Consider the following 7,072-nt stretch of genomic DNA (forward strand, 5'->3'; position numbering starts at 1 on the left):
TCGGTGGTAACACACGGGATGGTTCCCAGCTTCGCTCCGGCCCTGGAGGGCGATGCTGGGCTCTCGGGCGGGGTGGGGAGGTGGGGAAGGGCCTTTGCTCCGTCAGTTGGGGATTTCTTGGCTTGCTTGCAACACAAATAGTCGTATCGCTAAACTTGGTGTTGTTCCTCTCCGTTGGCAGCTGCCCATGCTCACGGGCTGGACTCACTCTGCCCATGGACCTGCAAAGAGTGAAAACCAGGACCCTGGTTGAGGGCAAAGCCATGGACTTCTTGTTGTGGCTTCTTGTAGCCAGGGCTGAAGTGGGCTCTCAGGGATGAAAGCCATGGTGTCCCTGGCTGAGCCTTGCTCCATGAGTGGTCCTGTCTGGAGAAGAGCAGAGAGCAGAGGCTCTCGGTGTAGTGCTTGGAGCATCTCCTCAGGCTTTTTTTGAGATGTAAGTCTTGGGATCTTCTCTCCTGCAGCTGGGCTTGACTGACCCATGTTGGGGAGCGGGAGTTTTGGAGGGCTGTGTTGCCCTGGAGAGGTGCTCTGGGTGACTCTGTGCACCCCAAACCTGCCGTGGGGTGGTGGGTGGGAGAAGTGTTGCTTGGGGAGAGGTGGGATGCTGGACATGGAAGTGCCGCGGGGAGGATGCTTTGGCTGGGAGAGTTCAGCTTCATGCAGCAGCCAGCAGAGGAGGGAGCCCCAGCTGCGAGCGGGACCAGGCACTAACACCAAGGCAAATATTTGGAAAGGCAGTAAGTGCCCCAAAATAACTGCAAACACTTTCAGGAGCAAAGCTGGAACAATGTCCGTGTGCAGCAGCCGGAGTCCCCAGGCCCGGAGCTGCCCCCAGCGCTGGGGACAGAGGTAGAGCAGGGATGTGGCCAGCACTGGGGCAGCGTGTGGGGTCTCTGGGGCTTCTTTTGGCTGAGCTATTTGGAGACACCCCATCCCCACGGACCTGGCAGCTGAGGGGGTGAAAACCAGCCTCTCCTCCCTCATCGGTGCATGGATGCTGAAATTTGAGTACTGGCATCCAGACAATCTCCTCATTTGGCTCCCAGGAGTCACCACCTTTGAGTTCAAATTCAACCTCTGTTGAACTATGGGCCAGGGGGAGGATATTTGAGAGCCCAAAGGGATTAGCACCAGCTACGGGGAGGGGGGGCGCTTAGGCAGACGTCCCTGTCCCCAGGGACCTGCCCAAACCCAAGTGACCCCATCATGAGACATCAGCCCAGTGTCCAGGTTAATTGGGAACCGTCTGAGCTTGGGGTGGCAGGGAGGGGACCGTCCCGTCCCAGTGCTTGAGCAGCCTGTTTCCTTGGCTACTGAGTTGCCCTGGGAATGATCCCCATGCTGGGGACAGAAGGATGCTGGGATGGCTTATGGGGACACAGGGATCCTGGCAGGGTCACTCCGATGGAGTATTTCCGCTGGAGACCCAGCGTGACAAACGCAGGCTTCAAATGAGCTCCAGCCCCCATCCTTGCCAAGCACCCAGGTCGCCCCAAATCTGCTCCTCGTGTCCCCAGTCCACCCACCATCCCCAGCAGCAGCCCGGCCAGGCCACCCTGGGGTGGGACATGCAGGAAAAGCTGACAGTGACTGTCACACTGCTGCCACCAGAGACCCCTCTGGGGTGGGACCCCCCCAGCAAGGTGCCAGGCCCCCCCAAGCCAGGGGTCCGGGCACAGCATCCCACCAAGAAGCATCCTTCAGTGCCTGGGGGGTGAGTCTGAGCTTCCCTGGGGGCTGTGTGGTTTGGGGGGGGCGTAAGGCGGGAGAAGGGTGCAGCAGATCCCTGCTCCAGACACCCGGCTTGGAGCTCCAGATGCTTGGAAAACCTCAGCAAAAGCCCCTTCCCGCTCCCACTGAGCCGGAGCTGGGTGTAAACCTGAGCAGGCAGCAGCGACAGGCACCAGGGACATCTGAGTGTGTTTCCTCGCTGGGATGTTGTCTCCAAAGCCCAATCCTGCCTCCTCCTGAACCACCCCCAAGCTTCCCCATTTCCCTCCTGCTGAACCCCCCCAGTCTCTCCCCAAGCCCCCACCCGCTCGCCGGGAAGAGCACAGCCCCCGAAAGTACACGCAGTGTCAAACCCCATCTCCCAGGCGTGGGAGATCAATGACCTGGATGAGGGGATAGAGCACACCCTCAGCAAGTTGGCCGATGACACAAAGCTTGGGGGGGGTGGCTGACACGCAGGAAGGCTGTGCCACCATACAGAGAGTCCTGGACAGGCTGGAGATTTGGGCAAAGAGGAACCTTATGAAATTCAATGAGGGCAAGTGTAGGGTGTTGCACCTGGGGAGGAATAACCCCCTGCACCAGGACAGGTTGGGGGTGACCTGCTGTAAAGAGACCTGGGAGTCCTGGTGGACAACAGGATGACCATGAGCCAGCAGTGTGCCCTCGTGGCCAAGAAGGCCAATGGCATCCTGGGGGGCATCAAGAAGAGTGTGGCCAGCAGGTGGAGGGAGGTCATCCTCCCCCTCTGCTCTGCCCTGGTGAGGCTGCACCTGGAGTGCCGTGTCCAGTTCTGGGCTCCCCGGTTCCAGAGGGACAGGGAACTGCTGGAGAGGGTGCAGCAAAGGGCTACCAAGATGCTGAGGGGACTGGAACACCTCTCTTATGGAGAAAGGCTGAGGGATTTGGGTCTCTTCAGTCTGGAAAAAAGACGGCTGAGGGGGGACCTGATCAACACTTATAAACACTTAAAGGGTGGGTGTCAGGAGGATGGGGCCAGACTCTTCCCAGTGGTGCCCGGCAACAGGACAAGAGGTAATGGGCACAAACCTGAGCATAGGAAGTTCCACCTAAACATGAGGAGGAACTTCTTTCCTTTGACGGTTGCAGAGCCCTGGCACAGGCTTCCCAGAGAGGTGGTGGAGTCTCCAACTCTGGAGACATTCCAAACCCACCTGGACGCGTTCCTGTGCCACCTGCTCTGGGTGACCCTGCTCTGGCAGGGGGTTGGACTAGATGATCTCCAGAGGTCCCTTCCAGCCCTATGATTCTATGATTCTATGAATGAGCTAAGATGACAACCAGGGTGTGAATGATTGCCTTTTGACCCCTAGTCATGGTCCCCCACCATGGTCCCCACCCTGGTGGCACTCGTCCTTCCTCCTCGCGCTGCATGCAGCAGCTCCCACTGCCAGCCTTTTGCACAGAGCTGGGTTTCTCCAGGGTTAATTGACCATGTTCTGAGCAGACCCCAGGGTGCAACCTCCTGTCCCCCTTCGGCGTGGTGCCACCTCCCTCTCCTGCCCCTAATGAAGACCATGAAAAATACGAACTTGCAACCCTCTAATGCAGAGCCCTCAGGGGCTCCAGCTCCTGGGGGACAGGGAGGATAGCTGAGAACCCCAGAGGGACAAATCCCAAAAGCTCCAGGTCCCTTTGCTTCTCCTGCAGCCTCTTGCTCTTCCCCCCGGGCCGGGGAGGAGGCAGCAGCAAGGCACCGCAGGCTCCGGGTGCAGGCAGGAACCTGCTTCATTTCTTCTTCTTCTCTGCAGAGACCTCCTCATCAGAGCCTTCCTCACCAGGGCATGCACTCAAAGTCCTTTTGGAGCCTTAATTACATGCTGGCAAAAGCTGTGACTCCACGTTGGGGCTGGCTGTGACATTCGTGTGTCCCTGGGTCCCGTCTAGCTCTCGGGCAGCACTACTCAGTGTGTGTGATCCCCACTGATCCCTGTTCCCAGGGGATTAGCAAAACCCAGGATCCAGGAAGAAAAAGCCACTGGAAGCCCAACCTGTTCGTTTGTCCTCACCCCACGGTTTGCAGTGGGGGGTTGAGTGAGGAGCTGGGGATGTTGGTGGCTGCCAGCTCGGCCACAATGCTGCAGTCTCGGGCAGCGGGATGTTGGAGCAGGGCTTGGAGACAGGTTCCAAGGGGCTCAGAGGTCCCATCACCCATGCTGGGGATGGGTCACCTCATGTGTGGCACCCTCACTGACCCCAGGGACAACAGGACAGCCATCCTGGGTGGGACCAAGGCTGTATCTGCACCAGAGACCGACGGCAGCAGCGTAGGGCAGGAGGGGGTTGGCATCCAGCCCTGCCTTTCCCCATCCATCCGGAGGGACACCCAGTCCTTTCTCCCAGTTTGCAACTGGTGGGCGCAGGGCTTTCTGCGTCGGAGGCAGATGGGTCCCTCACTGTCCCCAGTGCTTGGACTGGGCAAACGGGGATCTCCCTGGGACAAAGCTGGGCCAAGCCATGGAGAGTGAAAAGGGAGGGCGGGAGCATGATTCAGGCTGTGTCACCCCAGGGCAGCGCCGCACCAGCCGGAGGAAAACCCGCTTGATTCATGGCTTGGGAAGTCCTGTGGCTTATGGGGACCGCGGTGACCCAGCGATGCCATCCCACAGTGCAGAGGGCTCTGGGTGACGGGGCACGGCCAGACGCCAGCATCTCTCCCTGGCTCACTGCAGCCTGGCCGCGGAGGAGGCAGCGAGATGCCGGGGGTGACACACAGGTCTCCGAAATGATGCATGGGCTGAGTAGGAGAGAAAGCTGGGATCTTCCACCAGGAGGGATTTCTCCCTTCCTTTATCACAGCCAGGACCCCAGCACAGTTTGTTTTAAGGACTCGACTCCAGCTGGGACGAGGTCTCAGATATTTTACTTTATCTCTGCAGCCTGATTCCCAGGGAATGGGAAGGGCTTCACAACACAACCCAGCCGTCCCCAGCTCCCCGTGGCAAAGCTTCAACTATTCCCCTGGCAAGCCGTGTCCTGTGGTACCGGAGGAGCGGGGCCAGCTGGCTGCTCTTCCCAGCCTTTCCCCGATGCTGACGGCCCCAGGGACCCAGCATTGCTCTGGGAGGACACCCCACCGCGTCCCCTGTCCCTGAGAGGTGCGTTTCCCACCCCTGGCTAGACCTCAAGCTTCTTGCTGCGGGGTGGTGGTCCCTTTGGAAAGGGGGTAGGAGAATTCAGAGGGGCTGGGTCAGTTCTTGGTGTCTGCTGGCCATGGCCAGCTGAGGTTGATCTGACTTGCCCCGTTCTTGAACTCATTCCCGAAATCCCAGCTAACGTCTGCTGATGGAGATAAGCTACAAAGAGACCTTCAGTGTGAGCCAGCAGGGCCAGCGTTACATTTCTCTCCCCAAACAGCTCCCAAAGTAGATCTATGTGTTTAAGGGTATGAGTTAAAGCCATTTAAATCACAACCCTCCTTGATGTCCATTTCCTTTGGACCTCCTTGGCTTTCCATGATTTTTTTTTCTTGAGCAACACCCCTCCAAGATCCCGAGGATGGCTGAAAATTGAGTCATCGGCAGCGAGGACCACTTAGCCCTGCTCTCCTCTCTCCCGCGCCACGGGTCTTCCCTGATAGACCACAGCACGACGAGGGCAAACGCCTCTGTGCGCTCGCCCTGCCGTGGTGGGTCAGGGATTTCCAGGGTAAAAGAGTGTTCCAGTGGTGCCGGGAAGCACCCTGCAGTTTCCCAGGAAAGCAGGGCTGGGCTTTTACCCTGGAAGGTTTTGCTTACCCTTTGCCTACAACCAGCCAACCTTGGTGACAGCCCCAGCTCCACCGGGGATGGGGTCCCTGCTGCCCAGCCTCAGCAGGGAGCGGGACCGGTCTTCGTAGAGAGAAATGTCTTATTTTACCCAGCCCAGTCCCCCAGTCTGGGCTCACTAGTGGTGTCACAATGCTACGGACACTGGTGCCCCGGTCCCTGCACCAACATGAGCTTATTGAGACCCAGATGCCCCAGCTCTTCACCCAAGCCCTTCCATTTACTGCTTGATATCAAGGATAGGAAGTATTTTTCTTGGACTTAGCAGATAGGTCCCCTCCGTTTTCTTGCCCAAATAGAGAAAGATATTTTTTTGTTCCTCCCAGGCTGCAAAATCCAGCTGGCAGCGGGATGATGACACTGCTGTCATCGTTTCACTCTCAGCAAATCTCAGCTCTTACTAATTGCTCTTTGCTTTCCTGGCTGTTGCCTTCTTGCAGTGACCTCCGCCTGCCCTGTGCCCCTCTGGCGCCCTTTGCATGGGTCTACGTGGGGTTTTTCCAAACCACAGTGGCCGTTGGTCTGTGTTGGGATGGACTGGGGGGTCCCACGGGCCGGGGTGGGACACGCCGCAGAGCTGCAGGCTGACAGGGAGTTTTTAGCCGACTCCTCGTCCCCCTCCATCCTGGCTGTCCCCTGCTGTGCCAGGCCCTGGGATGTGGCTGCTGGTGGGACACAGCCCTGCTGCCTCCCGGCCACTCCAGTGCCCTATGGACCCCCTCTGAGGACAGGGATGCCCCCCTGCAAGGACAGGGAGGACAATGGTGCCCTACAAGGGACTTACACCCTCTGCAAAGATGAGGACCCTACAATGACCCCCTATGAGAACAAGGGCACCACAGGACCCCCCAAAAGGACAGGGACCCCCTATGAGGACAATGGTGCCCTACAAGGGGCTCAGACCCGCTGCAAAGATGAGGACCCCACAATGACCCCCTACAAGACAGGGACACCACAAGCCCCCCCTGAAAGGACAGGGACCCCCTATGAGGACAATGGTGCCCTACAAGGGGCTCAGACCCACTGCAAAGATGAGGACCCCACAATGACCTCCTACCAGGACAGGGACACCACAGGTTCTCCCTGAAAGGACAGGGACCGCTGATAAGGATGACGGTACTCTACAAGGGGCTTAGATCCTCTGCAAGGATGAGGACCCCACAATGACCCCCTACAAAGACAGAGCTCCCCCTGTGAGAACAGGGACCCCTATGCCAGGACAAGGACCCTACGGTGACCGCCCTGAAAGGACAAGGACTCCACAGGACCCCCCTGCAAGGTCAGGGACCTCCTAGGAGGGCAGGGACTGCTCTGCAAGGACGGGGACCCCAAAGGTGTCCCCTGTAGAGATCTGCTGCTCCAGCAGCCGTGTGACCCTGCAGGCTGCCAGCGCCCTTCCACTCCCAGAAAGGCACCAGCGAGTCCAAGCAAGGGGAAAGGGCAATTAAATACGATTTAAAAAATGCACCGGGCGCTGCTGTGCAAAGGCAAGTCTCAAAGCAAACACGCCCGCAAGAAGAAATCCTTCCCGGCTTAGCGTGTCCTTCTAA

Source organism: Larus michahellis, chromosome 4 (assembly GCF_964199755.1).
Source record: "Larus michahellis chromosome 4, bLarMic1.1, whole genome shotgun sequence".
In the NCBI taxonomy this organism is placed as follows: domain Eukaryota; kingdom Metazoa; phylum Chordata; class Aves; order Charadriiformes; family Laridae; genus Larus; species Larus michahellis.